Source organism: Urocitellus parryii, unplaced genomic scaffold (genome assembly GCF_045843805.1).
Source record: "Urocitellus parryii isolate mUroPar1 unplaced genomic scaffold, mUroPar1.hap1 Scaffold_37, whole genome shotgun sequence".
Classification (NCBI taxonomy): Eukaryota; Metazoa; Chordata; class Mammalia; order Rodentia; family Sciuridae; genus Urocitellus; species Urocitellus parryii.
The window spans coordinates 219,253-237,343 of NW_027553327.1; the positions used below are offsets into that span (position 1 = coordinate 219,253).

The 18,091-nt window shown below is 36.1% G+C and overlaps 1 pseudogene; it reads right to left on the bottom strand.

The window, feature by feature from the left end:
* Nucleotides 1-602: 602 nt before the first annotated feature.
* Nucleotides 603-1,874, bottom strand: LOC144252129 (protein ENTREP3 pseudogene; annotated as a pseudogene).
* Nucleotides 1,875-18,091: the final 16,217 nt, after the last annotated feature.

The following is an 18,091-nucleotide window of genomic DNA, read 5'->3' on the forward strand; positions in this document are numbered from 1 at the left end:
AAATATTTGGCCATGGCTTTAGTCCTAGTTTTGTCAACTATTAGTTAAATGATCTTGGGTTAATTCCTCTAATTCTCTGAGCTTTGGTTTTTCTCAATGGGCTGTTGTTTGTCAGTCAAGGAATCCTAGGTCAATTTTTTTTTTTTTATTGAAGACTTACTTTGTGTGTTAAGAGCTTTACAAACATTCATCTTCACAATGTCTTATGGATCAGGCAATTGAGGTTAAGTAACTTGCCCAAGGTCATGCAGCTAGAGGTGGCAGAGCTGAGAGGTCACCTAGATTTCTGGCTCTTCGTTGCCCACCTCATCACCCCATCACACAGGCACAAATTCCCCTCCACCTAAACACCCAGGACACATTTTTTCCCTGACAGAGTGCCCCTGAGAATCAGTCACTCTTGAGCTGGAGGGAGTGTATTAATTTTCCTCCTCCGATGCTGTAAGCAGGGGCATCCCCCTGACAGCCTGAATACCCATGCAGCACAGGACAGAAGCTCTCCCAGTCCAAAGGGGCAGAGGCAAGCAGCAGAGCCCCAAAGGCAGAAGGAAAGAGACACTTCTGGGGATATATAGCGGGTTTTTGGTTTTTTATTGTGTGTGTGTGTGTGTGCGCCAGCCAATGCAAGAGGGTGCTGGGGGCTGCTGGTCCTGACCAGCTGGTACCTGTGGCCCCAGTATTCATCTGGATCTGTTCAGTGTAACAGGAAACCCAGGTCAGAGCCCAGTCTCCCTGCTGCCCCCGTTGAGGCTGAGGCTGTGGGGGCGCGTCCCACGCTCCAGCCTCCGGCCAGACAGGAGGCGCCGCAGAGAGGAGCCAGAGCTCAGGTCACCACAGCTGCGGAGGTGGAGGCTTTCTCGGCCTGGCCGGCCCCATGGGCTCCTGGGCACCTGCTTATGTTCATGAGCTCCAGTGCCCGTGGGGTCTGGGGATTTCCTGGACATCTGGAGGAAACGAGTGACCAGGCCCCGGCCTGGCCAGCTTCCTTTTAGGTCTCCCAGAGAGTGAGCAGGTGCAGGGCCTGAGGGGAGGGGGACCTTCTGGAAGGTGGGCACAGGGCGCCGTTTCTCAGCTGAGCGGGCACGCAGCAACTTGGGGGAAGGGCAGCGGGCGAGGCGGAAGAGGCAGGCTTCAGAGCAGAGCCCTGTATCTGCAGAGGAAACAGAGGCAGCTTCTTCCTCAAGCACTTTGGTATAAAGGTCCCTGAAGTCCGCAGTGTAGCTGGAGGTGGTGATGCCCGGGTCGCTGTGGGACCGTGGCAGCAGCAGCAGCGGTGGCGGGGGAGCCGGATGAGGAGGCCGGTGCCCCGGTGGGGTGAGGGAACCTGAGCTACCGCTGAAGCGGCGAGTGGGGGCTCGCGTGGGAGGGGCCGCTGCTGGGCGGCTGCCTCCCCGGGGGACCCGTCGTCTCAGCTCCGGGAAGCAGGGTCCCACCCAGGGTGGCCAGCCCTCCAGCAGGTGGCAGCTGCGGGCTGTCGTTGGGGCACCCAGGGCGGGTGGGGCCTCCGGGGCAGAGCAGGAATAGGAGCGGGCAGCCCGTGGGGGCCGCCGAGGCAGGGGGCTGTCCTCGAAGGGGCCTCGCAGGCCGCAGTCCAGGCTGAGGCAGTAGCCCGCGCGGCTGCGCTGGATGGAGCAGAAGAGCACGTAGTCGACGGAGCGCACGGAGCCCTGCAGCTCCAGCAGGCACGAGTCCTCTGAAGGGCTAGAGCCGCCCGGGAGGTCACCGATGGCTGACAGCACCAGAGACCCACTGTCCATGGACACGTCTACAATGGAGGCCACACGCTCACAGATACAGGAGCCATCATGAAGCTGAGGATCAATCAGAGTAGCCTGGCTGTCTCCTCGTAGTCCCATGACGGCCTCATATGAAGGGGGACAGAAGCTGAATGCAATTATCTAGTTCTCAATACTTAAATTTTTTCAATATTAAAATTAGTCCATTAAACTTGAAAAGTCTAAGGAATACCCAAAGAGGGAAGAAAGTATGAGTAAAACCTCTATAATTACTTGAATTCCAATTTAGTGACATTTCATTTGTGTTTTCTAATATGTCAACTTACCTTTGGTTAACAAATTAAATCAATTTATGCACTTAAAATTAACTTATAAACCTTAGCGTTATCCTCTAAATCCTAGTTTTGTTTTCTGGGCAGGAGAGACAGGGAGGGAGAGAAATATAATGGAATTAGACATCAGTGGTGTTTTGTGTAATGTTTAAAATAAAAGGAGTAAAGACAACTTAAGCTTTTCATTAACGGTGTGCCCAGAGGTATCCCTTGTCAATTACTTTTAAAAAAATATGACAAATTTCCCTTAATTGTCAAATGAATTCTAAAGAAGTAGCAGAGGTAAATAAAATGCAGAAAGATTTTTTAAACTTATGTACATTTATCGTTCCATCTATATTCTGACCAGGCTTTTTCTTGGTTATTCTTACTATACAACATTACTACTGGAAATCATAATTTGTTTAATGTGAAGAGTTTTTTTGTTTTGTTTTGTATTTTGAGTTTGGACACAAAACAGCTAAAAAAACAAAAGTCTTTGATTTAAACAAGGAAATGAAAGAGAATATTTTCTTCATAATCAGAAGATATGATGAAATTTTATAGTGTGTGAAACTGAAGAACATAAGTTCAAGATGGAAAGAGCAACAACTAATCTATTGTGTTAAGTTATAACTAAAAAGACTGGCAGTTAGTTATCACTTATCATAGTTATCATTTACTCTAATCAGAGTTTGGAGTAAATGATTTATCAAAACAATATTTTTTTTCAAACTTAATATCTACATAAACATAATCACAAAGAATAACATTTTGCAAAGTAAAGGTACCATGTAGTTCTGGGTGACAGCACACACCTGTAATCCCAGCTATTTTGGAGGCTGAGGCCAGAGGACCATGAATTCGAAGCCAGCCTAAGCAATGGCGAAACACTTAGCAACTCACTGAGACCCTGTCTCTAAATAAAATACAAAATAGGGCTGGAGATGTGGTTCAGTGGGTCAGTGCCCCTGAGTTCAATCTCCAGTACCCCCCCTCCAAATACCATGTAGTAAAACAAATTTTCAGGGAAATAATCTTTATCTATTTACATATAATGAAAAAATACAGATACAGTTATTGATTTATGATAGTGATCTGACCATAGAAAATTTAAGTTTACTTGTAACATTTGCTTGATTATCCAACTAATTATGATTCTCATTTTGTTAGTAAAATCATTGGCTTATTTAGTAAATATCCTATATCCTTAAGTTTATCTATCAGCCTCCAATAAGGCTATTTTGCATAATAGTTTCTCAGTGAAGAAACTTGAGTTTGAAAAGGTTACTTATTCTCTATTTAATAGCATTCCCTCCCGACAATACCAGTTTTCCTTTTAATCAAGGCTGAACAAAAATAAACATCTAATTTCATTCCATAGTTCTCTTCCTAAAACAGACAGGTACTATCTTTGTCCATTATGGTTTCATGGAAGTCTGTAGTTCTCTTTTCTAAGTATTTTCTGGGGATGTTTCTTTTTATTTAAAGTAAAAAATGCTCTAAGATTGTAAGTGATGAAACAAGAAAAAAGGAATAAAAGATTGCTTCTTTTGCCATCTAAGAGCAGGTATTAATGACAAAGCAAAGAATTAAGAAAGATAAGCGAATTAGAGAAATGCAAGATCTTCTGAGTTCAGTACCCTTTTATGCTTCTCATATCAATTACATAAAAGCTTTCTAAAGTGTTCTTGCCTGACTTTCCTTTGTAGTTACGAATTTGCATTTTGCAGCAGAAGTTTCTTAAACACTGATCTGATCATCATGTTCTTGCTCTTAAACCCTTCTAATTCTTCCTTCGATATGCCTGGACAAACCCCACATTACTTGACAAGATTTAAAAATCCTTCATTATACAGATGGTCCCTTTCTACAGCCCAAGCCCTCCCTTCTCATCTTGCATCTATGCTCTATTGAGAAAAACTCTGAACAAGAAATAACAACAGAACAATAGCATTACATGACACTCCCACTGGTTGATTTTCACTGGATTTAAAGTTTTCATTTATTTATTTAGGCAGAAAATACTCTTCACACTTACTGTGCACTTGTCACTAAACTTAGCAGAGAGATCCACTGACTTGCCAAGAATACTGGTGATGTGGGTGAAGAAAAATCAGACATTCTTAGCCTCCTGCAGAAATTGCAGTCTGGTTGGGTGCATGAAAATAATCACCTGAGTAATTGCAAATATTTATTTCTATTACAGTCTGAAAAGCAGGAGTGGTAAAGAGTAGGAGGGATTATAGGTACATGTGGACTGAAAGAACAACAGAGTTGTCGAAGCACAGGGCATAGGGAAGGCAACTCTGAAAATGTCCCTATAGTCAGAGGAATAGTCCTGAAAGACCTTCCAGCAATTATTGATAAATTGGCTTTAGGAAAAATGTGAAGACACTGGGGATTTTAAGAGGAGGTGTGACTTGATCTGTTGTGCTTTTTGAAAAAGTCTTGCTCCTATGTGGTGGAGAAAGGGTTAGAGGCAAAGTCCAAAGGGAATGTAGGAGGAGAGTTGGAGATGATGTTTAGAACCCAAGAGAGAAAGTGTGGGGGGGAGTAAAATGCATTATATTTTAGGGGAAAAAATCTGTTCTTATTTAAGACACAACAATGAGATTGACCATATAGAAAAATATCTGACTATTTATAAAGTTATAAATCTCAAAATAGCTCAAATGTTTATAAAGTTATATATCTCAAAAAAGTTATATATTTTAAATCTCAAAGACAGAGAGAGAGCAGGGAGAGAGAGAGAGAGAGAGAGAGAGAGAGAGAGAGAGAGAGAGAGAGAGATACTTAAGCCTCACAACAACACTGAGATTGATCATATAAAAACCTATTTGCAGATTAGTAAATTAAAATTTAGAGGATTTATATAAATTTAATTAATTCCATGGAAAAATGTGGCAAATTTAGGTGATAGACTCTAGGTTCTTGAATTCTAAATTTCTTTCTACTGTCCTTCTTTGATTCTACTCTGCTGTGATTCTTGCAATGTGGTAGCTTTGTACTTGCTGTTTTCTTAACTTGCAGTGAACTTCCATTGTATTGCATGACTTACGCTCTCAGGAGAAAGCTATGGTATATTCATTTATAAATTTTCTTTTAGAAGCTATTAATTTTCCAACACCTATGCGTCTTTCACTATTTCTAATTATAATCTTCTAGTAACCTAAACTCCATAATTCCTTGCTCTCATGAGGACACAGACTGCCATTTCTAAAACCAGTTGTGGTTAGTCCATTCAGTGTCTCATTGAACTAGGTTATTATTTCACACCAGCCCCTTTCTCTGCAAATCTAAAATATTTATCTGACTCGTAAGAATCATGACCTTGATTATTAAGTCTCCAAGAAAATGAGGAAAATTAGGAGACATCTTAATTTTCTCATCCAGAGGTCTATCCAATTCCCTGGAGGACTACTTCTGCTTTTCCTTCCCTCCTGTTAATAATAGACAAACAGTATGCAAGGCCCTAGGGATTATAGTGCTAGGGATATGTTCCTGATCTTCATGCAGTATACCAGCTAATGGGGACTATATGTATTAAACAGATCACTGTGCATGACTGGAGGTCAGAGAATTTGGACAGAGGGTCCACATCTGTCACTCATGAGCTATGTAGCTTTTAGGAATTGGTGAAAATAAACCTCTCAAATCTTAAACATTGAGGTAGTAAGATACTACAGCAACATAAAAGCTTCAAAGGTAATAGAAGCTAGGGTACCTACTACACAAACCAAAAGGCTTTAAAGAGATAACAAATGCAATTGTGCTATGTAAACTATAAATCATTTAAAAATGACAAGCAGTATTACTATGGCAGAATTGGGGCTACTTGGTCAGCTGCAGAGCTGAGCACTGCAATAATTTGGTGGAATTTGAGCATGAAGACTTTCACAAAGATTCTTAATTGGATGCACCACTTCAGCTTGCACTCTATGGCTGCCCTGACTAATACATTTGAATGACAAGTAGTTTAAATGTTCATAGATAGTGCTTGAGCTCCTTCCCTTTGAAGTTGATTCTAGGCTTTATAATCTGCAAAGCACTATTAAAAACATTGTCATTAATTCTGTAACATCCTGTTCAAGTGATATTCTTAGACCCTTCCATGTCATCTACGCAGTCCTCTCTCTTTGCATCCCCATATTTTACAGTCATCTTAATGCATAACATATTGTATAAATTTATTACTCCTCCAATCCCCCTATTCTAAATGTCATTCCCTCATTAGACAGTTAGATCCATAGAATGATTGTTTTAAAGCCAATTAAAAGGACTATGTTACATTCTGTTTGATTTTACATCCCCAAGATGTGAAAGAAGGCTGACACTGTAGCCCATCAGATACTACAGTAGTGTAGTTACCTGTCTACTTTAAACACCTTTCCCTAACCCCAATTTAGATTATTTCTTCACAGTGATACCTGTGAGAGCAAGGATTGTGTCGAGCATGTAGTTGCTTCTAGTGCTAGAATGATGGCAGGACATGTAAATAATAGACAAGTATTTGTTGAAAGTGTGGTACTGTGGCTTGGATTTGGTTCATTACCCAAGGATTCATAACCTGGACCTCAATGTTATGATAATGAAAGTAGCTGAAACATTTCAGAGATGGGGTGTAGTGTTAACTGGGTCATGGGTACTCAATCTTCAGAAGGGATTAATGCCCATCTCCTGTGACAGTAGGTATGGAATGAGGTCACTCCATGTGTTTGGTCTCTTCTGCATGAGTTTCTGTGCCCTTCTGCAGTTATCCTGCTGAGATATACCATTCACCAGGGCATGTTGCAAAATGAGGCTTATGCCAGATGTGGCCATCAGAGCTTGGACATTTCAGCCTTCAAAATCATGAACGAAAACGAGCCTCTTTTCCTTGTGAAGTACCCAGTCTCACATCTTTTGTTATAACAACATGCAGTGGACTAAGACACATGGCAAAACAAGACAAACATAGTTCTCTCATTTATTTAACACATCTTTGTTTAACATTCTGTTCTTAGTCATGAGAAAAGTGCTGAGGATATAACCATGAACAAAAAGAGAACAAAAATCCTGACTTTAGGAGCTTATATTCTAGTAGTGAAGTGGACAATAAAAATAAGTGAATACTGACATATGCTAGCATAGGAGGAATTAGATCAAATGTCAAATAAGTTTTCCAGGGAAAGTCTCACTGAAAGGAGGGCTTCCAGGAATGATTCTAAGGAGGCGAAGAAATGATATATGTGATGATCTGAGGGGAAAAACATGCTGAGTGATGGGAACAGTGTAGAGCTCTTGGTATACAAGTCTTTGCAGAGTTGTGAACAAAAGAGTGAGCCTATCTGATTTATGCTAAAATGTGTAAACAAGTACCAATGAAAGACATTATATTGATTATAAAACGAGAAGTGGATTATTTTATTCAATAATCATTTCTATTGGATTTGTGCATCTTAGCAGTATGAGACGCAAGCAAAGAAAAGTTTGCCCTTGTTCCAGATAATATATTTTCCAGATGAGTAAAGGAGCCAATAAACTTGAATGGCATGTAGCTAAGGGGGTTGTCTACCAGGATTTATTACAAAATGGGCCTGCCTTTTTGTGGTAATCAGGGGCAACAAATGTACTTATTAACACTTGCAGCTTCTCATTTTTGAAGATTTTTTTTTTTTTTTTTTTTTTTTTAGGAAGCAAGGTTTCCTAATCAGGATTTTCTGTGTACTTTACCTAATGTTCTTGCATGGCAAGATAAATGTACATCCGGTTTGCTAAATACATCTACTAGCCCTTTCTCTGATACAAATCACTTACACATTTTAATAAAATCTTTCAGTTCCTTGTTATGACTTCATGTAATGTGTACTCTTTTGGGATTCTTAATTGTTCCCTGGCTTTGGAACCATACATTTCTCTCAACCTAGATACAGTTAGGAAAACAAGCCAAAAATAGTTAAATTTGAAATAGAAATGCATTTAAGCCAAGAGGTTTAGAAGACTATATGAGCTATAAGCACTAAGTCTATGCCCACATGCCTTTTAAAATGTTATCACCATATTTCCAAGATGAAAATAGCTCGCAGTTCCAAAAGAATATAGGTGCTTTAAAAAATATATAAGTAAACATCACCCTGTATTGAGAGTATTAAGAACAAGTGGGATTTAGAATTTTTCTTTTAACAATGACAATCTGTCACAAGTATATGTGCTTTGATTTTATTGACTTTATTATGATTAATGTGATGTTAAGTTCTTTGGTTTATTTTTAATGAAGCAGTATGCTTCATTAGTCAACTTTTTTTTATTTGAGATGATTGTAGATTCACATACAGCTGTGAGAAATACATCCAGAGGCCTCAGATGCTCTTTTGGATTTTCCTGTTTCCTCTAACAGTGACCTTTTACAAACTGCAAGTACAAATCAGAACAGTGACATTACCCTGTCAAGATGCAGAGAATCCACCACAAGATTTCCTTGTGTTTGCTTTCTATAGCAGCTTCTACTTCCTTCCACGCTTCCATACCCCTGATCTGTTCTCCATTTCTGTAATTCTGACACATCAAGAATATTATATAAATGGAACCATGATGTTTTGGGACTGACCTTTTCACTTAGCATGATTCTCTGGAGATTTATACAGGCTGCTGGCCGAATGCGTAACTTGTTCCTTTTTATAGATAGGCAGTATTCCTTGGCATGAATTCACCACCCATTACACTTTAGCTCTTCACCATTAAAGGACATCTAATCAGATTTGTGTCTGACCATGAGAAATAAAGCTGTTGTAAACATCAGGTGCAGGTTTTACTGTGAGGCTGCCTAAGTTTACTTTTTCTAAGATAAACAATAGGCCAATCAGTAGATTGAGTACTAGTGAAAAAATGAGTTTGGTGTTTGTTTACTTGTCTTCCCAGGGAAATTTTCAAACTGTTTTCCTGAGTGACTGTGCCATTTTACACTCCCACCACTAGTGTATAATCATATTAATGTCTGGTGCTGTCTTAATATTTGTTTTTCATTTTATCCATCCAGTTAAGTATGTAGCAAAATCATGTTGTGGTTTAATTTGCTTTTCCATGGTAGCTCATAATTTTGGAACTTTCTTGTCCTTGTCATCAGTATCTTCTTTTCTGTGAAATATCTAACCAGGACATTGACTATAATCTAATGGGAATGGTTTTTAAGTTTAGAATTTGAAGAATTGTTATATATTCTAGTTAGTATTCTTTTACTGAATATATGGTGTGCAAATATTTTCTTCCAGTCTGTAACTCACTTTTTATTTGTTATAATCCTCTTAACAGTGTTTTGTGCAGAATATATTCTAATTTTGATGAAGCCCCATTTATTAATTTTTCCTTTTATGAATTTTGCTTTTAGTGTCAAGTTGAAAAAACACATTTGCCTCATTCTAGAGCATGAAAGCTTTCTTCCATTTTTTTCTAAAAATTTGTATAATTTTAGGTTTTAACTTTAGTTCATAATATATTTATATTATTTCCATATGAGCCATGAGGTTTTATTTTTCCTCTTGTTTTCCCCCTTTGTCTTTGGGTAATGACTTATTCCAGCATCATTTTTAAAAACCTGTGTCCTCATTGAATAGCTTTAGTATCTTCATCAAAAATAAGATGAACATATACATGTGGGTTGATTTCTGAGTTCTCTGTCCTGTGCCATTGATGTACATATCCATTCCTCTGCCAGAATCCAACAATGTTTATTTCTGTACAATATAATAATATTGATACCAAACACTGATTTAATTCTTCCTTTTCAAAATCACATTAGGTATTCTAGTTCTTTTATCTTTGTCATAAATTATAAAATAGTATCGTCTATGTCTACAAAAAAGTCTGTTTTCGATTTATTCCTTTGATTTTTTCTGTGATTGTAAATAGTATAGAATTTCTATTTTGGTATTCATGTGCTCATTGCTAATATGGAGAAATATAATTAATTTCCATATGTTTACATGGACTCTGCACTCTTGCTGAATGCATTTAGTTTTAGGAGTATTTTTGTAGACTCCTAGGGGTTTTCTTTTGAGACAATCATGCCATTTCCAAAAGGGACAGATTTATTTCTTTGTCTCAATCTTTATATCATTCATTTACTTTTATTGCCTACTGCACTGGCTAGAACACCTAGTGCTTTGTTGGATAATAATGAGAGGATTGGACATCCTTGCCTTTCTCACAACCTTAGAGGCAAACAGTTGGTTCTTTTACTATGAAGTATAATATTAGCTATTTTTTGTGCATTTTTTAAACAAGATGAGGAAGTTCCCCCTTCATATATTCCTGAGAGCTGTTGTTTTTATTGTTGTTATTTTAGTGAATCAATGTTGAATTTTGTCAAATAATATTTTTGCATTAGTTAACATGATTATGCAATATGATATATTACATAGATTGATTATCAAATATTATCCCAGCCTTTTATCCCTTAAATTCAAACTGGTAGGCTCAGGAATAGATGGTTTACACTTTTCATATGTTTGCTGAATTCTCCATACTAATATTAAAATAAATTCATGGCCATGTTCATTAGTATTAATCCATAGTTTCTTTCTTTTATTTTTGTCTTTTTATACCAGTGTTAGATTTATTTGTATAGAAGTATATCATCCTGGAGATTTCTGTTGTTACATTTTTAGATTTAAATTATGAATTTAATGTCCCTATTCAAAACAAAATAAAACAAAACAAATTGGTATTTTCTTATTCCTTTTGGTGTAAGTTGTGATTGTGCTTCTCAAGGAATTGGTTCATTTCCTCTGTGTTGTTGATCATGTTTGTAGAGCTCTTCATAGTATTTTCATTTTATTCTTTTGAAGTTTGAACAGTCCACATTGATATCCCAAATTTCATTCATGATATTGATAATTTTTGATGCCTGTTTTTTTTTTAGTCTTCTTAGAGGCTTGTAAATTTTATTGAATTTTTAAAAAACTAGATCCCTTTTGAATTGATTTCCTTATCTATTTCCTATTTCATTTGTATGCATTATTATATTTAATATTCTCTATTTAATATTCTCTTCCTTTTGCTTGCTTGCCATTTATTTGGTATTTCTTTTCTTCTTGAGGTATGAGCTGAAATGATCTATTTGAGACTTTTCTATTTTTCTTATATAATCCTATAGTGCTTTGCATTTCTCAGAACTGTGTTAGCTGTGTCCCACAGATTTTGTGGTTTTTTTTTAACTCACTTTGATGATTTTTTCCCTTCTATTTATCTAAATACTTCCTTTTAAAACTATGGATCATTCAATAATGTGTTGGCTAGTTCCTGGAATTTTCCTTCTCTCTTTCTGTTGTGATCCTAGTTTGACTCCACTGTGAGTATGATTTCAGATCATCTCAGGTTTTGTGGTGTGTTCTGTGTTGGCATATGTTCCAAGGGCATTTGAAAAAGGAAAGTTCATTCTTCTATCATTAGTAGAGCGTTATATAAGTTAGGGAGTATCGTTTGATGTTTCTTTGGAGTCATTGCAAATTTTTGGTGTTTTTCTATTTGTTCTATTAGTTGTTGACAGGGATGTTGAAGGCTTCCATTAAAGTCTTGCCTTGTAATTTTCTCTTTTCAATTCTACCAGTTTTTGTTTCATATTATAGGACTTACTGTTTGTTGTGTACACATTTAGAATTGAATTACCCTTTTTATCATTATATAATGCTCTGATCTATTAGTGATAACTTTCTTTACTTTGAGGTCTACTTTACCTGATATTAATATGTTAAATCTTTTGTATAATTTTACTTTTTTATCATTTTTATAAAATAATTCTCTCATCTTTGTACTTTGATATGTCTATACAATTATTCTTGTAATCAGTTTCTTTGTAAACATCAGAAACTTGATTCTTTCTTAAATTCGGTCTGTCAGTCTATTAATTGGTGTGTTTAGATTATTCTATTTATTGTGAAATTTTCTCTTTTTTTCCTGTTATTTTTCTATTAATTTTGATTTCTCTGCTTTCTCTTCCTGCCTTTCTTTCAGTTACTTAAACACTTTTTGGAATGCCATTTTTATTTATCTGTACTGTTTTTGAATGTATCTACTTATATAATATATAATATTCAAGTGGTTGTTCTATGTATTAGATATACAAAGCTTATTGCAGTCTATGATATCATGATTTTTCAAGCTAAGTAAAACACAGAAAATTGCCTACATTAAAATCTAATTGTTGTCCCTTGCTTATAATTGTTTTAAATATTTTTCTGACCACACAGATCCATGCTATAATTTTCACTTTATCTGTCATACAGAACTTAGGAAATTGAAGAAGAGAAAGTTTTGATATATCTACAAATATAAAATAGATTTTATATATATATTTGCAGTACCAGGGACTGAACCCAGGGCCTCCTGTATTCTAAACAAGTACTTTACCACCAAGGCACACACCCAGCCTATACTCACATTTTACATTTTTCTATTGTTCCTTTTTCTTTATTGATGTTGTAAGATGCCTTCATTTGTTGATTTTTTCATCTTTGATGTCTTTCATTTGTTTGCTTTAGTTTTTACCTGATCTAAGGATGTTTTAATTACCCATTCATTTCTTAAGGGCATTTTTTTCCCTTAACATAGGTTTTGGGTTCATGGTGCTTTTCTTTCAGCACTTGACAAATATTTTGTTACTTCCTTATGAACTCCAATTTTTTATAAGATATCAATCATCATTTGAAATTTTTTTTGATAAATTGCTTTTTAGAGTTTTTGCCATTATGTTTTTAGAAGTTTGAGGTGTTTTCGTGATTTCATTATGTTTATAGTGTTTGGCATTTGCTCAGGTTTTGAATCTGTAGGCATATGTCTCTTTGTTTCTAGCCAAATTTAGGAATTTTTCAGCCATTATTTCTTTCAATACTCTTTCTGCTTCACCCTTTTTTCTCTTTTATTCCCAGGACTCCAGGAATCCAGTAACATGAATGTTACCTCTTTCATTTTAATTTCAGAGAAATTAGAAGCTCAATTTCTTTAATTTTTAATCCATTTTCTCTTATTGTTCAGATTGTGTAATTTCCATACCTCTATTTTCTTTTTTGAAAATTTGTTCCAATTAGTTATATATGACAGTAGAATACATTTTGACACATTATACACAAATAGAGAACAGCTTCTCCTTCCTCTGGCTGAACATGTTGCATAGTCACACTGGTAGTGTAATTATATATGTACATAGAGTAATAATGCCTGGCTCATTCCACCATCCTTCACACACCCACACCCCTTCCCACACTCCCCTCTGCACAATCCAAAGTCCTTTTATTTTCCCCCACATCCACCACCATTATAGCATCCATGTATGAGAGAAAACGTTCAGCCTTTGATTTGGGGAGTTTGGCTTATTATTGCTTAGCATGATATTCAACAGCTCTGTCCATTTAGCTGCAAATGCCTTAATTTCATTCTTGTTTCAGGCTGAGTAATATCCCACTGTGTATATGTTACACATTTTCTTTATCCATTCATCTGTTGAAAGGCATCTAGGTTGGTTCCACAGTTTAGGTATTGTGAATTGAGCTGCTGTAAACATTGATGTGACTGTGTCATTGTGGTATGCTGATTTTAAATCTTTTGAGTATAAGCCAAGGAATGAGATAACTGAGTCAAATGGTGGTTCTATTCCAAGTTTTCTGAGGAATCTCCATATTGCTTTTCATCGTGGTTTACCAAATTTGCAGTCCTACCAGTAATGTATGAGTGTACCTTTTACCCCACATCCTTACCAACACTCATTGTTGCTTGTATTGTTGATAATTGCAATTCTGACAGGAGTGGGATGAAAGCTTAGATTACTTTTGATTTGTGTTTCTCTAATCGGTAGAGATGATGAACATTCTTTTTCATGTTTCTTGATATTATATTTCTTATTCTGTGAAGTGTCTGTTCATTTCCTAACCCATATATTGATTGGATTATTTGCTTTTTGTTGTTAAGTTTTTTGAGTTCTTTATATATTCTGGAGATTAGTTCTGAATCTGAAGTGTTTGTGATAAATATTTCTCCCATTCTGTAGGCTCTCTCTTCACCTTATTGCTTATTTCCTTTGCTGACAAGAAAGATTTTAGTTTGAGTTCATCCCATTTATTGATTCTTGATTTTACTTCTTGCACTTTAGGAGTCTGGTTAAGGAAGTCAGTTCGTAAGCCAAGTTGGTGGAGATTTGGTCCTACTTTTTCTTGTATTAGATGGAGGGTCTCTGTTCTAGTTCCTAACTCTTTAATCCATTTTGAGTTGATTTTTTGTGCAGGTTGAGAGATAGGGGTTTAATTTCATTTTGCTACCTATGGATTTTCCAGTTTTTCCATCACCATTTGTTGAATAGGCTATCTTTTCTCCAATGTATATTTTTGGTGCCTTTGTCTAATATGAGATAATTTTATTCATGAAGGATTGTCTCTGTGTCTTCTATTCTGTCTCATTGGTCTACATGTTTATCTTGATGTCAATACCATGCTGTTTTTGATATTATTACTCTGTAGCATAGTATGATGTATGGTATTGTGATGCCTCCTGCTTCACTCACTTGCTAAGAATTGCTTTGGCTAAGAAAATCATTGGAATTTTAATAAGAATTGCATTAAATCTTCCATACCTCTGTTTTCAAGTTTCCTAATTTTTTCATGAGCCCATATAAGGATTTTTCTCAACTGATTTTGCTTTTTCTTACTGTATTTGTTCTAAAATTTTCATTTAGTTCTTCCTTATATCTTCTACTTCTTTGGTAAAACTTTCTAATTTTTGTTTTAATTAGACTTTTTTTTCATTTGTTATGAGACACTTCATGACTATAAAATATTAAAATACTTTTCTTAGTATTTATAAAGATACACATTTTTTTTCCAATTTTAAGAAGGATGGTGTATTACCTTGTTAATGTCAGGTGGAGCAAAAGTCCAGGTTCCTTACGGGTCTCCCTTGACAATCAGGGAGAACTTCTTCATTAAGGCTTATAAGTATAGGGGTCGCAAAGTCCTGTAAGGTCTCTACTGACACCACTGGAGGTGGGGAGGAGATGCTCTCTTTATTACCACCTTATTATGGGGAAGATTCTGTCTCTCCATTAGGCCTTCTCTGTTACCAACTCAGGAAGAAGAGAAGGTTGTCTCAGTGTTGACAAGTTAAGGAGGAAATTCAGAGTTCCCACAAAATCTCCATTTTTTTTCCAACAGTCTGACCTATCAAATTTTTAAAAGAAAACAATTTTCATCTTTTGCTTCTGGAAAGATGGAAGAGATGTAAACTGTAAAAGAACTGAAAAGGGAGAAGGATCATCATCGCTGGAGTGGAAGGAGGGAAATGGGGTGGGAGAGTACCAGAGTCTGAATTGGAGCAAGTTTTGTTCTATGATCTTGCCTTCCAAGTACTGCCTGACAGTGATGAGGGGCCTGTGCCTTACCCCTTCCTTAGCCTACTCTATTACCACCTTGATAGGGATGTTGGGCATGTATGGAAGGTGAGGCTCTCCTAATGGCCTTTTCTAGCATAGATAGAGGACACAGAGTTTGCTTTAATGTCTTGTCTATTGTAGAGGGATTATAATACGAAACTTTTATGTCTTGCTGAACCTACTCCATTCCTGGTGATTTGGCTAGAAACCATATGTTTTTGCTAGGGTTGCCTTGTCTCTTGTCCATTGGCATTTCCAGGTTGCCAGTTTATTCAGATCCAACTCTGAGATATACTGAGGCTAAAAGAAAGCCCACAAACCCACCATTATGTTGTCCCTTAGCAATCAATGTTCATAACAAAACTCCCATTTTTTTTGCCTTAGAGGCTCTCTATACTTGTTTTATGTATAATGCCCAGGATTTTGGCTGTATTTACTGAGAGCAATAAGAAAAAAAAATATATCTCTTCCATCTTTTCAGAAGCAAAAGATGAAAATTGTTTTTTTAAAGAATTTGATAGTTTGAACCATTGGAAAAATTAAATCTCTCTAACCCTCAAACTATAGTCAGATGTAAAGTTGAGAATTTCATTTGAATGTAGTTATGATGAGAATTGATAGTTGTGATCTCATGAAATGGGATCCAATATGATCTATATGAATTAACCATTTAGAAACTTTAAAAATTATGTAATAATATGATATTCTTGGAAGTTTTCTTTTATGGGACTCTACAAAACATATTATCCTGTCATTTCCAAGACTTTCTATTTCATTATGTTTAATCCAGTATCTAATAAACTCTCTGATACACTATTTAATTTGAAATGGCTATTATATAATCAGAATTTCTATTTCTCTCATTAAATAATTCCAACTTCTAGCTCCTTAAGTTAAGGTATCAGCTCTGGTCCAGCCTGTGTCTATATTTTTAAACATTTTCTATCAGATATGGGCCCATTTGATGTCTCTTGTCTGCTCATCACTCATACTAACTTCTCTCTCATTCCTAGAATTTTTTCCATAAATCTTTATATATTTTACCATTACACCAAGATGGATAGATAGACAAATAATTCATTTAATAAAATCAGTATTTTTCTTCTATTTCCAATTTGAATGTCAAAGATCTCACTCTTATCCCTGCCAGGAAAGCTGAGTCATTAGTCGTACATAATGCTCTCTCCTTCATCTTTCAGAACTCCTTACTAAACTAAGTTTCCCAACTTTCTCCTTCATGGTGCTTTGTGTCATCCTTCTTTTTCCTTACCATTCTACTCTGGTGATCAATGTAATCTGGCTCTCTGTTCTTCTTTTCCTGGAATACTCTAATTGCCTAACTGGTCTTTCTGTCCTCGATTTCTACTTCCCAATCCACTCATAAAAACTACCACATGTATCTCAATGAGCATTCGTTTCATTTGATGTTCCTGATATGATCTCTTTAATGACTTATTATTACCCCAAGATTAAGTCTAAAATGCTTTAACTTGGAATTATGGGGTCTTATAATTTAATATGTGCTTCCTTGCTCTTTTGTGAAACCTCTTAGATGAAGACACATTTGTACTTCTAATAAAATTAGTACTAAGAGATGATTGTTTTGACTCTTAAATCTAACTCTGCCATTTACTGTGAGACCTAAGATTAGTGACTTCATTTGGTAAAACTTGTTTTCATCTATCAAATTAAAGGAAATTGATGACTAGAAAATCTCTAGTCTAGTTTTAGATCTAACATCCTATAAGAATATTATAATAATAAACATATTCTTCACCTATTGTATTTCTTTCCTTTAAAAAAACAAATTGTGTTGCCATTTTTGAATATTCAATCTGTTCTTCCTTCTATTAGTCCTTAAATAGGCAAAATGAGGTGCATTATAGAATTGTGAAAACAATTTAGTGAACTGAAAATATCATGCTTAAAGAAATAAAAAGTAGAGAACAGAATAACATCTGTTTATGATATTTGGAATGCATCACCATTAAAATTTGGGAGGTAATTAATTCCAGCAATGCATAGTGTAATAATATTACAGTACATTAAATGTAGTAAATATAAACTTGTTTCATGATATTTTTCCTGATTTACAAACACATACACACACTCCTTCACATACACATGACATCAATTGTAAAATTCATTTCTTCTCATAAATAAAATTTATTTCAATAAAGTTTGAAAGTTACTGTTTTAAAGCACTTACCATACCACCAATACATTCATGTGTGCAGTATTTAAGCAATAGCAACTCTGCTGGACAGTTCTCTAGGAGAGATCACAGCAGTCCCCCTCTTTCCCATTTCCATTTGCTTCCAGCTTTATAGAATTTGCTACTTTAAACTGACTCCTGGTTTCAGACACCAGCTTTAATGTCTACCTCTAGAAGTTTTTGGTTGATGCCTATGTATGGAGTTCTTTCTGGCTTCTAGCATCATTGCTTTCTTATACATCCTGTGCTCACTCTCTCAGTTTTTGACATTCCACATATCTCATGTAGGTCCTGCCCTGATATAACTCCCATTGTGTCTCAGATACTCCCTAGATGTCTTCAATGGAAAAGGAAGAGCAGGTGAAGGGAGACAACGGGGAGGATTCAGATTTGAAATATAAGATAGAAGTTTTATTTTGTCTGTTAATTTTTGTGT